The following is a 15,701-nucleotide window of genomic DNA, read 5'->3' as shown; positions in this document are numbered from 1 at the left end:
TGTATTTACTAATGAAACTGAAAGAAACATGAAAGATACTCCCTCTTCCCTTGTGTGCCTGCTTTTGGTAGCACTGAGCGCCTGCTGGGCTTTGGTTCCTGTGCTGCCTTCCCTGGGGGAGTGGATGCAGGACTTGGGCTCAGGGAGCTGAGTTCTCGCACAGCTCTGCAAGCTAGGTGCTGTCCCTGTTAGGCTGCTGTCTCCTCTGGTTGGTCAGTAAGCAATTTTGTCAAAAGGACTTTTTCTTGTTTAATATTTTCGTGACAGTAGGAAAAAATAAAGTCTAAAATATCAGCTGGGAATTCTACCTGCTGTAATACAAATAATAGATAATCTCATCCAGTTAATAAGTTTTCTCTTTTGTGTTGATTTTCACACAGAGCGATGAGGCAAGAGAGAAGTTTTTAAAAACAGAAAAATGTGATTGCAGAAACATCACTGTTGGCAGGAGGACTTGGTGGATTCAGGTAATAATGTGACGCTGCTCTTTTATTATGCTTTAAAATTGTCTAGATTTCAGGTTGACAGTGGCCCTTTGTCGGGAGCTGAGTGGCAGAGGGAGTTGACAAGGTATAATAAGAGCCCGTGGCTGGCTGCTAAATTAATTCAGACCCAGCAAGAGAGTGTAAGTTCTGGCAGCGAGGGTAGTTTCTGAATGGGACACTGTTGCTGGGGCTGAGACATTTTTCGTTATCTCAGGCTGTTAAAACTGAAGTTGTTCTTGTGTGTGTGTGTGTTGTTATCATTTTTAGGCTAAGAGTCAGGCTTAATTCAGCCTCTTAGAACTTCATTAATGTACAAAGAAAACTCCAGGCCTAGGGAAGAAGGTCAAATGATTAGCTGTCCCTTCAGACTATGGAATGCTGAATCTGTGACTGTTTTCCTTGAATTCTCCATTTTAAAAGATTTCTGGCTCAGAACAGATTGTTATCTGCTAAAATACCCCTACCTGTGTCTTTGCTGTAGCAGACTAACTCTGGGTGTTTTGTATGAATGAAGACAATTTCTTCTTGCAGAATGGTAGCAGTTGTAATGTGCAGTATTTAAGAATACTACCAGTATGTTGGTAAAGTTACCTTTAAAATATCATCTTTAATATATTCAGACCCTACTTGTTAAGAAATGTGAGTTGTTAGCTAAAATGCATCTCTTATGTTTTTAATCATTCTAATTATTTTCCTAACTGAGAGGCAGAGATGGCTGGAAGGGGGACATTTGGGGTGCTAATTGCAGTGCATTTTAAGTGGAGCCAGATCCTGACCTCACATTTCTTAGGCAGTCCTGGTGAAGCCATCAGGCTTTTCTGGAACATAAGGGTTTTCCCCGTGTCTATTTGATTTCAGGATAATGGCTTACAGTGGCTTTTTCACACACTTAATTCTCACATGCATGAGAAAGTAGAAGAGCATGTATCCTTGTCAGTGTAGACTTTCGCTTTTCAGCACAGATTTTTTTGAGGAGCAAATCAGCAGAGCTGGTTGCCTTAGACTGAGCTGTTTCTAACTGGAGATTCCTTTGCATTTTCTTTGTTAGATGCTAGGCAGAAAAAAAAAAAAATGCAATTGCAGCTTTGCATTTCTGTATTCATGCCCGAGAAGGATATTTAAATAGTATGTGAATGGGTGTGGATTTAGTATTTCCTCCAGCCAGCTTCTTTTTAATGTTAAATTGCATCCTCTGGAAAGATAGTTGCTGTATCAACATCAGCATAATGACATTTTATTAAAAAATCAATATCCAGCCATAGGAATGTGTCTTGGTGTAAACAGTTGTGTGCTTACGGCTGTGATGTGTATATGTTTGCAAATGTAATGGACTTGGTAACTTGGATAAACACTGTATGTGTGACTCATTGTGGAGTATGAGCTTACTTAAAGCAGCAAGTGTGGGATTTGTTGAATATTGTATTGCTTGCATCCCTGCATACTTACATTAGGTCATGATTAATCTCAAATTGGCCAACAACCTGGGAGGAGAATTACTGCTGATCTCCCATAGGTGACTCCAGAAATAAACATAAGGATGGAAGTGCTGTAAAAAACATAAATAGTATTTAGAATTCATAGAATCATAAAGTAAACATATGGTACAAAGTCCTCTAAAATATAATGCTTGAAAGCTTTTTTTATAGTTTCAGAAAAGGTTTGTTTAGCTATCACAGGGAAAGTAAATATTTTCATTCGTTTTCTTCCAGTTCTCTCTCATTCCATTCCTCTTTCTTCTTTACTTTTCTTTAGTTTTGGGCAGGGGCACCAAAACCAGGCATGCTTAGAAAGCTCCATTTGGGGTACTTTGCTAATTACCCTTCTCTTGGTGGAGTCTCATGGTGTTTGTGCAATGTCAGGACAGAGGTGGTGCCAGCGGACACGATGGCTGCTGCAGCAGCCCCAAGGGTCTGTCAGGACAATGTCCATTTTGTAGCACAACACATCAAGACTTGACACTGGGCAATGCGATCCCAGCATGTGCTCTAGGTGCACAGGGGGCTGCATGCTGTGGCATCCCCAATCTTTGGACATGCTTTTAGGGTGACATTTCAAGTGCCAGTAGCAGGGTGGCGTGTTGGGAAGAGAGGCTGATGCTGTGAGAGGTGAAGGAGGAAGATGGGGAGCAGGGGGCTGGGCAGGGAGGGCAGCAGGAGAGGGGATGCTGGGAGGAACATTCAGCTCTGGGGGGAAATGCTATGTGCTTTGCAGTTGCCTGTGTGGATAGAAACCAGATGGTGTGCTGGAACACCCGCTCACTCGGGTGACGGTGGAGCCAAACATATGGTTAATGGTTAGGAGGAATAGCTCGCAGAGCCAGGGCTTTGCTGACTGCCTCTCATTACAGATTGCTACAGTGTGTCATTACGTTGCCAAACTAAGTGCTTAATACTCAGTGCAGCACTGGGCACACATGGGTGCTGATGACTTTCCACGCAGAGCTGGCGCAGCCGGGAGGCTGACATCACGCGTGACTCCACGCGTCCCCCACCACATCCTCTAGACCCCACTCACCGTGGAAGTGCCGTAAATCTGGGGTTTTACAAGCCCCAAACCTACAGCAGGCAGCTTTCCTGTTCTGCGTGCGTGCCTTTAATCCAGTTATTTCCAGCGGCGTACGGTTAGGTTTTGCTTTTCTCCCCACAGCGTCCAAGTTCACCTCGTCTGTGGCCCTGCGCTTACATGCCCGGCATTTGAAGTTCCTGCGCCGGGAGCTTTGGGCAACACCAGGCCCATGTTATCTAAGGAACTGCTGAGCTCATTCATCTCCTTTTCACGGCCCGCTTCCTTTTATTTTTAGCCAAATCCGTCAGGCCTGACAGGCGGGTAATTTGAGCCAGAGAAAGGGCAAAGCTCCAGGTCCTTTCCACAAAGCAATTCTTCTCCTCCCTCCTGGGAAGGCTCCAAACTCGGCCTGCTCCAGGCAGATGGATTTGTTGAGTCATGTGAGATCATTTACACAAAAACACAGTGAGGCGGTGAAGAAAGAAAAAAAAAAAAAAAAAAAAAAAAAAGGGAAAGAAAAAGAAAACGCAGGGGGAAGGGGTGGGGGAGCGTGTGCTGCTGTTGGTTGGGCTGCAAGGGTAGGAAATGTGCTGCGCGGCAGCGAGACGGAGGAATGCAGCGGATTCATTCTTGTATAAGGTAATGTCTAGTTTACAGTGCAGGGTGGAGCCAGCGTGGAGAAATCACTCGAAAACAGATTACTCATTTAAAACTAAAATTTCTCCTCGAAATAGAACAACCGAGACCCAAAACAACCAGCAAGCTGCGCACGCACACAACAAAGGGCATGCTGTTGACAGTGCTGGTTTCTAGGAGCGAGGAGCTCCTAGCCGGGGCTGCTGGAAAGCAGCTCGCCCCAGTACTGCAGGAATGGCTTTGCCAGGGCCAGCGAGTCCCGTAACAGCAATGTTGTGTGCCCACTGGGGATGGTTTGGGGTGCTGGGAAGGAACAATGTAGTGCCCATGATGAGCAAGCTGCTGGCCACAGCGGGGCCACAGTGGGGCCATGCTTTCCTTGTGGAACAATCTGCGCCACAGTGGGGAGTGAACTGCGTTTGGGCATGGGGATTGAAGGCTGATTGTGTTACCATTTGCAGCCTAAACTAACCCTGGCGTGTTTGGGATTGTTTTGTTTATTTGAGTGGGTGGTAAAGGAGAACATCCAGCTTGGGGTTGTTTAGATCTTCGTGCATCCCCGAGAGAATTAGATTGGGTTAATTTTGCCGTTTTGTAATGATATGTATTCAAACCTTAAATAGACATGGACTGTATTTAAATATTCTTAATATGATTTCCAGTTACTCTAGATTTTCTAACATGGCAATATTGAATGTCAGTGTGTCATCCTGATGATGACTGAGAGCTGGAGCAGAAACTGCAATTGGAAGTTAGTGGAGCGCATACACAATAAAGCAAGTTCAATGCAAAGTATTTTCTTTAATTCTTTGCTGTACTTAAGGAACTCATGTACGTGCGAATGCAGGTTTGCATTTTAACTTGACTCTCTCACAAAAAAACAGCATCTTCTGCAGGCTCCACAGGGCAGTGTCCAGTCAAAGTTCTGTCGTTCTGGGAGGGGAGTGTTTGCTTGCAGCCTGCCCCACTCTGCTTGGCCTTGTCTTCCTTTTTTCTTCTCCCGCTTCTTTTTTTGTCATGCTTTCATCTGAAAGGCCACTGGATTTCATGGCTTGCTCACTGCGCCGCGCTGTGCTATTGAGCATGTTTGGCATGGAGAAAGACTTCTCAGCTAGACCAGCTTTCTGCTTAAGAGTTTTCTCACTAGGAGGAAAGCCTTTGTCCCCCATCTCTTTATCAGCCCCCCTCGTTAATTGTGGAGAAGGAGCACTTGGCAGCACCCCGAGTCCCGGCTGGGTCCCACATTGGCCACTGCACAAACTCACGGCAGGGTCCTTGCCCGTCAGCTCACAGCTGAGGTTCTGGAGTGAGGAGTGAGAAGCAGCAAGGGACGAGAGTGTAAAGAGGCCAAACTGGAGACCAGGGCTGTGTGTTAAAGGGTGACCACGTAACTAGAAATCACTACTGTAGGTTGCACTGAGATTCTCCAAGAAGTTACAGAGAAAGACGGTGTTGCTATTTATTCTTTTTGCATAGTTGCTGTAATGTTCTTTCTCCCCACATCCCCAAATATCTCGTTATCCTGCATTTTCTCTTGCTGTGAGCAACATTTCTCATAGTTTACACAGAGCTGCAATTCATGTTAAAATCTCACTTTATAAAGTCGACCTCCCATCACTGACTGTGGGATTTCCACCAGAAAAGAAGTTTGTGAGGAGCCAAATTTTTTTTTTTTTTTTTTTAAGATTTTGTCTGAGTGAACAACTTCTGTGTAATTCCTCTATTAACTTTTCGGGTCCATAGCTTCATCACTGTTTATTGCACTTGGAAGACTTGTAATTTTACTTAATACCCTACACCCTACACCTTTCTCTCCCCTTAAGTTGCCACATTCATTGTTTTCTGCTTCTTTATATCAGACATCCAGCCAGACTAGACAGGTTTTGGGAACTGTTTGTGACCTGACTATCAGGAAAATCAGCCTTACTCTTCCTTCTCTCTCTTTCACAGCTGCTCAACTTCCCCTCCTTTGTCTAAAAATTGTGTTGTCTGTAAGATGCTATCAACCTCATACTTCTTTTATCTCACTTCTCATATCACTTCCATTCTTCTGGCCATACTACCTCTTCCTGTATCTCACGAATAGACCAGGAATTTCTTCGTTGCTGGCACCTTCCCTTGCTGCACATACCGTGGCGCTGCCTCCTTTGGGATCCAAGGAAGCGCTTACGTGTTATGTCATGTCTTGCACTTGGCTTCAGTTTCCACAGTATACACCAGGTAGAGGGTATCTTCTTGAGTAATGATTCTTGCATTGCAACCAGCTGCTCTCTTCTCAGCACTGAGCTCACAGTGCTAGCATTTGAGAAGGGCAATTCCTTGGCAGATGTGTGTTAAGTCTTAAAGGTGTTGTGGTATCTCTGTATACTGTTCTAGACCTGCACTGTTGGCCTCCCATCTGAACTATTTGCATTAGATTGTCTCTTCTTTAGCTCATGTTATTTCCACACTGGGATTCTACATTATTTCCTCAGAAGAGTTGAATATAGAATGTCTCCAGAGCTGAGAGCTATAACTGCTCAATTTTCTCTAAGAGACAGACTTGTTCCCCATTTACAGAGCTGAATTCTAACTGTGATGAGCAGTGGTTGTCACCATGGCCATCCAGGTCAGAAGCAGAGCAGGAGATCCTTGGTGCCTCGTAACCCAAAGCAGCAGAATTGTGGGTTCTGCTCTGAGGTTTGACCTAGTTGCTCGTAAAAAAGAGATGCAACTCATAGCTGGTTCCTGGAATTCACACCACTGAGGCACACCAAAGCACTTGCTGTTATTTCAGCAGGAAAGGCTGTTTTTCTTTCCTTCAGGCTTGAAAGATCTTCATTTCCTTCCAAAGATCTTATTCTGTGCCATAATTGTACAGTCTTCCCCAATCTGAAGTTGTGCCAAGGAGAGTCTTGCAAGCAAGGTAACCCTGTACTTTGAGCTCCAATTATGCCCTAAGGAAGGATTGAATAGCAATTCCCTCCCACAGAAAACTTGATCAAACTTCAAATCCTCTGCAGAGGGATCAGTGGGCTGAGAGCTGATTTCTAAGAAGAGTGGGGCAGTGGCCTCCTTATATCTCAAAGTATTCGTTTATGGCATTTACAAGTGTGCATTTATCTTACATAAATCTCTAGACTGACTTGTTCTCCCTACAGAAAGTCATGGAAACCTTGGTGTATTGGTGGCAATTTCCTCTACTTAATGCATGCATCCACAGGGCAGCCCAGAGATGAAGCGAGGTTTGTTCTAAACATTTATTAATCTAAATTTACACGGAGCTTTTTAAGGCATTAAGTGTACATAGATTTTTCTCATCCACCAGTGAACTGGTGCAATGCAGAAGTGCAAGACTGTTCATAATGTATTCCGAAACTTAGCTTTTTCTAGTTGTGGCCAAATCCCATTAGCTGTGATTTTCCTGCTTCCTTTTCCTCCTGTTGAGCCTTCTGGATGGTGGCTTCTCTGAACAGCTTGCTTGGGGAATCTGCTTTGAAAATCGCCCAGCCTGCTCTCTATTCTCAAAGCAAGCAAAACTTGGGGAGCAGCTTATCACCCACTCATCAGCAAACTTCAGCAAGCTTCTGCTACAAAGCCTCTGTCGGGCATAGGCCAACCAAGCTTAAATTTCTTTCCTTTCCACTCAGTTGAACACAGCAGAGGTAAAAGTCTTTTCAGAGATTAAACTTTGCCTGATGGTTTAATGATATATCATTCCTAACAGACAGCACAGGATGTATAAAATTGACTTCTTTATTCCCTTTTAGCATCCTCAGAGATACTTAAGAATTGCTTAGGGGTTTCTGGCAAAGGTGTATCAGCATCATCTGATATTGCTGCTGTAGTAGCAGCTTTTTCAAGTTAATGTTAAAAGAACTAAGTTGTTTTAGGACTCTGTTCACTCCATTAGCTTTTATTTTTAATGAACAGTTTCTGTAGCATTTCTAACTTCTAACACGATCTTTTCTTGTTTGTTTGTTTGTTTGTTTTTTAATTTTGATCCTGTTATAAATTAAATTGACGTCAGCAAATCCTGTTCCTGATCATACACTGTAAAAAGGTCCCTTTTTACCTAAGTTGCAGACCTCTTGCTTGTTCACAGCCTTTGCGTAATTAATGGGAACATGCTATTATTCCCTAATACATTTATTCATGTATGATAGATATTTGTGGGCCATATTTGGCATTAAATGGATGCATCACTGCTCCTGAGGCGTTTTGGTGGCTAAATAGCTGGTGTTATATCCTCTGGTTACTCTTTTTGATGTTTTTCCTGTGTCCATACTGCAGCGTGTGTGTTACACAAATATTTTTAGTCACAGCCCTGTCAGGTTGGTTTAAGAAATAGAAATGTCCTCATTTTTCAGAGATGTTTATCTGTAGGTGAGTGGAATTATATGAATGTGTTTTCTCAGTTGATTGAATTCTAAGTGCTAAGATGAAAGGCCCTCTATTATGTTAGTACTCCTCTTGCAAAAGCAGGGCTGTTTGCCTGAGCAGGGCGATTTATCTTCTGTATCCGCTTCTCTAATTACAGCATGAAAAGACCCTAAAGAATCCTGCTAGCAGAAGATCTCCTTATTGCAACCAGTGTAAAAATCAGGTTTAAAATGCATTTTAACTGGTGCTCAGTTCCACATTTACTACCTCTTAATTACCGTAGTCACAACATAAGTAAATGAATTTGATAGCTTACTTGATCGTGCAAATATCGAATGTCTTTCTACTTCATCAAAATCCTCCTTTTATCAAAGATATCTGCTGTCACATAGCTCCAAGCTGTTGCCTGTTGATTTAGTAAAAGGGAGCATCATATTTGGGAAACAAAAAAGCAGCACTTGTACGTTTGCTTATTACTGAGAAATGGTGAGAATATTTTATCAATTTCAGCTTCTTGTTTTCTCTTTGAGTACTTTCTCAAAATTAATAATGAAGTGCTAAAAAGCGAAATTGTCACACCATCGCCTTCTGGCAGGATGACATAAATAATTAACAAGGGCTATCTCTCTGCTTGGTTTTGGGTTGATTGCTTATTGTTTCGACATCCTGCCATGAATGGCTTTGAAGCTCCTGCAGAATGCTTGAATTGTGCTGGACCAGCTCAACCTTATTGCTGCCTTTCTCTGCGTAGTCCACATTGATATCTGGCTTCACAATCGGGATTGTTGTCAGAATCCAGATGGTTTTGCTCTTTTTTTTCTCTTGGATGCATCACTTGGGTACAAGTATCAGTGGGACTTTGAAGTCCCTCTGTAGGCCATGATTGTAGAGCTTGAAGGGCCACATCTCACACAGGTCACACAGAGCTGCAGCAGGTATTCATGGCACAGCCACGCTTGCTCAGATGCAATTTACAGAGCAAGAGGTTAAAAGGGCAGCATAAATCACAGTCTAAAGCAGGCTTTTTCATCTTTGATCCGTTCTTAAGTGATGCTAGTTTGGTGACACAGTTCAAGTGTATGGCCAACAGTTTTGACTGACCACAGGCTGACAGCTTCACACCCAAAAGGAAGACATTTTTTCTACTGAGTTTTGCCCCTTTTGTTGTAATTGGAAATAACTGCAAATAAACGGCCAGAGGTTTATGAGAGTATTGTGGACTGTTCCACAATACTATAATACAATATTAAGATAAATGTGTGATTAATTCTTTGTGGGTCAAGGTGGAGAGTAATTTATACCTTAAACCGTGGAAAAGTTTTTGTATTTAATGCTGATTTTAACCATGAAGCATTAGTGACTAAGGTACCATTCGAAATGCTGCACGCAAAAATAACCCAAGGGTTGGAACACCTGCCCTACGAGAACAGGTTAAGAAATGGGACTGTTCATTGTGAAAGCTCTGGAGAGACCTGATGGCAGCCTTTCATTATCTGAAAGGGTGGATGGGGGTGGCATGGATGAAGGGGCATAAGAAAGTAGGGGACAGACTCTTTACAAAGTCTGTTGTGATAGGACAAAGGGAAATGGTTTCAAACTTTAAAGAGGGGAGATTGGATAGAAAAAAAAAGCTTTTTATGATAAGGACAGTGAAGTGCTGGAACAGCTTGCCTAGAGAGGTGGTGGATGATCCATTCCTGGAGACATCCAAGGGCAGGCTGGACCAGACTTTGAGTGACTTGATCTAGCTATGCGTGTCCCTTTTCACTGCAGCTGAGTTCGACTGGATGACCTTTAGTGTCCCTTCCAATTCAAATGATTCTATGATTTTATGAAGTAATGCTGTAATTTCCAAGCAGAAGAGGAGATGCATGCAAGCTGGTGACACATATTTTGATTTTCGGTACAGTAGGTGGCAGGAGAGACAAAACGACAGCTTGACTGAGGTAGCTGCTTGTCCTCATGCCACAATAATGAAAGAAGGCCTCACCACATCTGCACCCAGTATCTGAGCAAGATTGTACTGTCTGGTGATCACAGAATCACAGAATTGTAGGGGTTGGAAGGGACCTCCAGAGATCATCGAGTCCAACCCCCCTGCCAAAGCAGGTTCCCTACAGCAGGTCGCACAGGTAGGCATCCAGGCAGGTCTTGAACATCTCCAGAGAAGGAGACTCAATGTCTGTCTGTCAGCTAATGTAATAGACATGATGACATAAAAAGGTGGAATGTTAGACACTTACTGTGATACCCATGTTATATGAAGCACAGCACATAGCGTCTTATATTTCTACATTGTCTTCTGGTAGGCACCAGGGACCGAAGGGCAGCCCCAGCCCCAGGTAAGGCTGTGGCCATTTATCCTCTTTGTCTTCCCACTGTGTCTTTTGCTCAGACTCCCTTCCTTCTGTCTTGCAGAAGTGTTGGTGCCTATAAGGCCATACCATGAACTTCCTGATGGGGTGAATCCAGCCAACACCTAACTGAAAACATGGATGGTGTTTCTGCAGCTCAGCAGTACTGCATGCTCATGAAAGTAGAGTTAGGCAAGGGAGCAAGAGGCTGATTGCTTTGGGCTGTAGTAGAGCTGCCCCTTTGAAAGAATCACAGAATCACAGAATCACCAAGGTTGAAAAAGACCTTCAAGATCACCCAGTCCAACCATCCACCTATCACCGATAGTTCTCACTAAACCATGTCTCTCAACACAACATCCAAACGTTCCTTGCACACCTCCAGGATCGGTGACTCCACCACCTCCCTGGGCAGCCCATTCCAGTGCCTGACCACTCTTTCAGAAAAGTAGTATTTCCTGACGTCCAGCCTAAATCTCCCCTGGCACAACTTGAAGCCATTCCCTCTAGTTCTGTCAGTAGTTACACAAGAGAAGAGGCCAACCCCCAGCTCACTGCAACTTCCCTTCAGGTAGATAGAGAGAGCAATGAGGTCTCCCCAGACCCCTCACCAGCTTTGTTGCCCTTCTTTGAATCCACTCCAGGGCCTCAATGTCTTTCTTGCAGTGAGGGGCCCAAAACAGTGCTTAAGGTGCGGCCTCACCAGTGCTTAGTACAGGGGGACAGTCACTTCTCTGTTCCTGCTGACAACACTATTCCTGATGCAAGCCAGGATGCCATTGGCCTTCTTGGCCACCTGTGCACACTGCTGGCTTGTGTTCAGCTGAGCGTCAACCAATACCCCCAGGTCCATTTCCTCTACGCAGTCTTCCAGCCATTCTGCCCCAAGCCTGTAGGGACCTGGGGGACCTATAAACCCATCAAACAAGACAGAAGAGGTACTTCTTTAATGGATAGTAAAATAGGTGCTTGATATCTAATATTTCAGCATCTGACACTCTGGGGCTTGAGATCTGTAGTGAGGTAAAGTAACAATAGAAGTCTGAAGAACATCTGTTTTCTAAGACTACATGAGTCTTTCCTAATGGAGAGGCAAACTAAAGAAGTGAGATTAGTACTGTTCTTCCATCTCTCTTTTTTAAAGGTGAAAGAGATGCTCCTCATCTCACTTCAGTTAAGGTGAACAGATTGTTTCCTTTCTTATTTATGAGAGATTTAGCCTCTCATTGCACACGAAGACATATCTGCTTCGATTCATGTAACTCTAGCAAGGTCAACAAAGTTGCATTTGTGAAAGAGAAAAGAAGGTTTGGCTCAGGATTTGTAACTGCAGAAATGAAACAGTTTTGTCTATTGATTTATAGGGAATTAGTGTATGGCTAAAATCAGTCTAGCCATTTGCTGTGTTTTTTTCCAAGGATTGTTCTCTGGAGTGGAGGACTTCTGGTCATGATGGAAACAGCTTTATTGTGTAGACCTGCCAGAGGGCATTGAATTTGCCCTAGAGCCGAAAGAGTCGAAACATATTTGACTCATACTTGTGAGAGAATCTTGTACTATGTGAACCAGCTTCCAAGGATTACTTTAGCTATTTATCTGTAATTGTCCATGAACTGAATTCTGGCAAAGCAAAACATTTAGTCATATGATGGCCTAAATTCTGCATATTCCTTTGATGGGTAATACTGTTAAGCAACAATTCTTCATTACTTATTTTCTGTGTTTGTGCCCATTTTTTTAATAAAATTTTTGCTTGCATTCTTTGGATATATTAGTGTTGTTTTTGCAGTTGAAGTTTTCTGAAAATTGAACTGGTGTTGCAGTTATAAAACTGTCAGTGTGATGTAGTGGCGAGGACAGGACATCTGTGTAGGAGCTTGCTTGGTTGTCTTTGCTGGAAAGCTTGACTGCCCCATAGATAGAACCTGAGCACCTCTGGGCATCTAAAAGAGGATGAAATACCACCCTCTTGTTGATGAGAAATGGAGGCTAGAACATAGTGATTTATTGAAGGTCATGAAAGAAACCTGAAAGTCTGGGATCTAGGTCTCCTCCACCCCACCCTACGAGCTCAATCCTATAACTTTTAGCACAGTTAAGTTTGTTTCCTCTCCCTTGAGAAACTTAAGAATCTTCCCTTTGGAAAAATACCTGTCCCTATCACAGGAGAAGTAGGTGCAGATTGAAAACTTTAGGATGAAGGTTAAGACTCTCTATCATGCAAAACAGCACATTTAGAGAGTAGCTGTAGTTTGTGTATTTCAAGGGGAAATGATTTGAGGGACATAAACAAAAGTTAGTAGCTGTTCTGTCTTTGCTTTACATGCAATTCAGAGCTCAGTGACTGAAGTGGAATAGGGATCTGGGTCTATACTGAGCTTGAACGGCAGTGAAGCAATATGGTCCCACCCAAGGACAGGTCTTTTTTCACACAAAAGCCATTTGCCTTAAAAAATTTGTTATATTTCAGATAGTAATACATTGAAATAAAAATGTGTGCAAATATTTAGTTGTTTCTGTAACCAGGTTTAAGTGTGGGGTGTTATACTTGGCGAAGAAGGTCAGGGAGAATTCCTATTGTGCAAAAGCAGTAGCTGTCTGATGCTAGTTATGAAAAACAGATTAAAACAGTCATTTTAAAATGAATTTCCATAAAGAGCTTGTAGGAGGGCTTAGGCTGCTCTGGAGGAAGTCTGACTGCACTTTAAAGTAGACACCTGGATTGGTAATTGAGAAAATATTGTTAAACAACTGAAATTTAAATAAATTTAAGTACAGCTTCATTGTAATAATTTCCCAAAAGACACGTTGGTAATTCTGCTAAATAGAGAGTTTAATAGACTTCAATAATGTGTACTTTGGAGACTCTATACACAAAGGAATTATGCATAAAACATTCATTATGGTAAACTGCTACCTTTTCATGTAACTAGGAATCTGTTGAAACAAAACTAGTGCACTGTGTGTGGAAACATATTGCTGGGTGTTAACAGAATCAATTATCACCACCTTGCCTGTCTCTTCACCTGTGTTGATCGAATTTGCAACCTGTATTGCTTTGTCCAGTAATAAGCAGATTTGTGGACATAGATATTAGTTTTTGAGGAATTCTTTGTCAGCAGGAGTGTTGTTAAGATGGAACACAGCTGTTGCTCAGTCACACTTCCCTAACTGTGGAGCCAATGCTAGGCTATGTTTGCCTTTGAAGCACCTGCTCTATGTCATAAGAAGAAATACCTGATAAGAAACATGGACTAACTTTCTTTTTTTTAAAAGTAATAATAAAGAAAAAAAAGCACCACCAACAAAAGAAAGCTATGCTAGCAAGCTGTTCTAAGCAAATTTTGCATTTGATTTCAATATGCTGCTGCTGAGGGCCCTGCTGGAGAACAGTCGAGAAAGAGGAAGGAGCAGATGCTTTTGGTAGAACAGTAGGGCATTTATCTCTTTTAATGAGGTAACATCATTAGTGCTGACAAAGTGCTGCAAATCAATACATGTAATGGACTGCTGCTGTCTTTCAGTAGTGCACAGATTGCTGTACTTCTGAGCATTCAAATCTGCTGAATCACAGGTCAGGCGTTATCTCTTGTGATACTTTTTTTTTTTTCTTTTAAACCATTTTGATATTCCCCCTCCCTAATCTTTGCCTTTGATCTGAGAGATCTGGAGCACTCTGCCAGGATCTGTGTTGGGGCAGGCAGAGATGCCCTGATGTTAAGAGCATGGGAGCGCATTTAAATGCCGCATACGTCTGCTGTGATGCAAGGAACTTCCTTTTAATTGGAAAACATGAGGTTACTCATGTCTCTTTGAGCCTGATTCCTTCTGCCTAAAATGGCTGCAGGTTCTGTTGTTGTTTTCTATCTCCTACCCTCTGCCTGTTTCCTTTAGAGCAGCAGTGTCATGTTGGCGGTACCAATCATGTCAGCTGGTGACACCCACTGACCCCAGCATTCAGCAGCAAAGACTGTGGGAGGATGGCCAAAATGAGGTGGCTGCTGTGCTGGCCAGGGAGGAGCAGTGGGTCAGGGGAACTGGGGGGTCATGGCCTTTTTCCGTGCAAAATCCATAGGTGTGAAAATCATCCACACTGTTGTGTGCACGGTGACCAAGAAAAGAATGAGGGGGATTGCAACAGAGTTCTTCCCTTCGTAGGTGGTAAATAGCAGCACATGACTGCTATAGTATGAAAATTAAAACAAAGCAAACAGAAAAAGAAGCAACCACAGAATGAATCTGAATTTGAAAAAAGCGTGGAGATTTTAATCATGTCTGTTTCAAATGGCTCGATTTCCCCCCCAAACTCCCATCAAAATCATGTCATCCTTCACCAAAAGTGTGTATTATAACCAAAACATTTGAGGCGCACTGCTTGTTTATCAGAGAGCCCAAGGGTAACGCCTGGGCATTAGCACTGATTCCAGGAAAAGGGGCTGTTGATAAGAAAGATTCATCTGAATACATCACACATGTTTAAAAAAAGAAAATGTGGTTCCTCTTTCTTTTTTTATCTGCATGCCCCTCCCAGCCTGGGCTTCCAACACCTGCTTGCGGTGAAAGAATATGAACAGAATCGTAGATTTCTCCCCATTAACTGTTGCCTGACAGCTCTGGCAAACGGTCCAGTTTTTCTTTATTTGGCTTTCTTGCTCTCTGCCACACACACAACAAGCCTCTGCCATCACTTCAGGCAATGCCATCAATGACAGAAGGCTTGACCACATTTTTGCCCCACTATGGGCTGGAAGATGGCAGCGTCTGTTGGAGATGAGAGCTGGGGGCTGCTGCAGCGACAGACCTGTGCAGTTAGCGCTCCTTGCTCCTTGCAACAAGTCCTTGCCAAGTAAAATCCTTATTAGCGGTTGGTTACTTCCTTGTGGTCTTGGACTGGAAGAAAGCAATGACCAGCAGATGCAGAAAAGGTATTGTCTGGTGAAAGTTGTGAGAACCTTGCTTCTCTTTTCTCCCCTCAAACCCCACAGAAAATCCCTTTTATTAATCAACGTTCCTACATCATGTACCACAGACTTTCTGCGCTATCTCACTCCAACAACTAAACACAAGTTCCCCTACTTTACATCAAGCTGTTGGAACAGGCCCAAAGGAGGGCAACAGAGATGATCAGAGGGCTCAAGCACCTCTCCTACAGGGACAGGCTGAGGGAGTTGGAGCTCTTCAGCCTGTTGAAGAGAAGACTCCAGAGGGACCTTATAGCAGCCTTCCAATACCTGAAGGGAGCCTGCAGGAAAGCTTGGGAGGGACTCTTTGTAAGGGCATGTAGCAACAGAATGAGGGGAAATGGCTTTAAACTGGAAGTGGATAGATTTAGACAAGATATTAGGAAGAAATTCTTTAC

The 15,701-nt window shown here is 43.1% G+C and overlaps 1 protein-coding gene across 2 annotated transcripts in view; it reads left to right on the top strand.

Moving 5' to 3' along the window:
* The window catches only part of BACH2 (BTB domain and CNC homolog 2), a 184,867-nt gene that overhangs the window by 38,143 nt on the left and 131,023 nt on the right, over nucleotides 1-15,701 (top strand). Inside the window, exon 2 of one of the 2 annotated variants that reach the window (XM_042816044.1) lies at nucleotides 381-467. The exons of the other annotated variant lie outside the window; for it this stretch is intronic. The gene's annotated coding sequence lies outside the window, so the exon portion shown is untranslated. The remainder of the gene's footprint in view (nucleotides 1-380; nucleotides 468-15,701) is intronic. 2 annotated transcript variants of the gene reach the window in all.

This window comes from Centrocercus urophasianus, unplaced genomic scaffold (genome assembly GCF_019232065.1).
Source record: "Centrocercus urophasianus isolate 14NV4802_14NV808 unplaced genomic scaffold, USGS_Curo_1.0 seq_10, whole genome shotgun sequence".
In the NCBI taxonomy this organism is placed as follows: domain Eukaryota; kingdom Metazoa; phylum Chordata; class Aves; order Galliformes; family Phasianidae; genus Centrocercus; species Centrocercus urophasianus.
The sequence above is the reverse complement of the archived record's forward strand: the minus strand, read 5'-3'. Positions and strand labels throughout refer to the sequence as shown.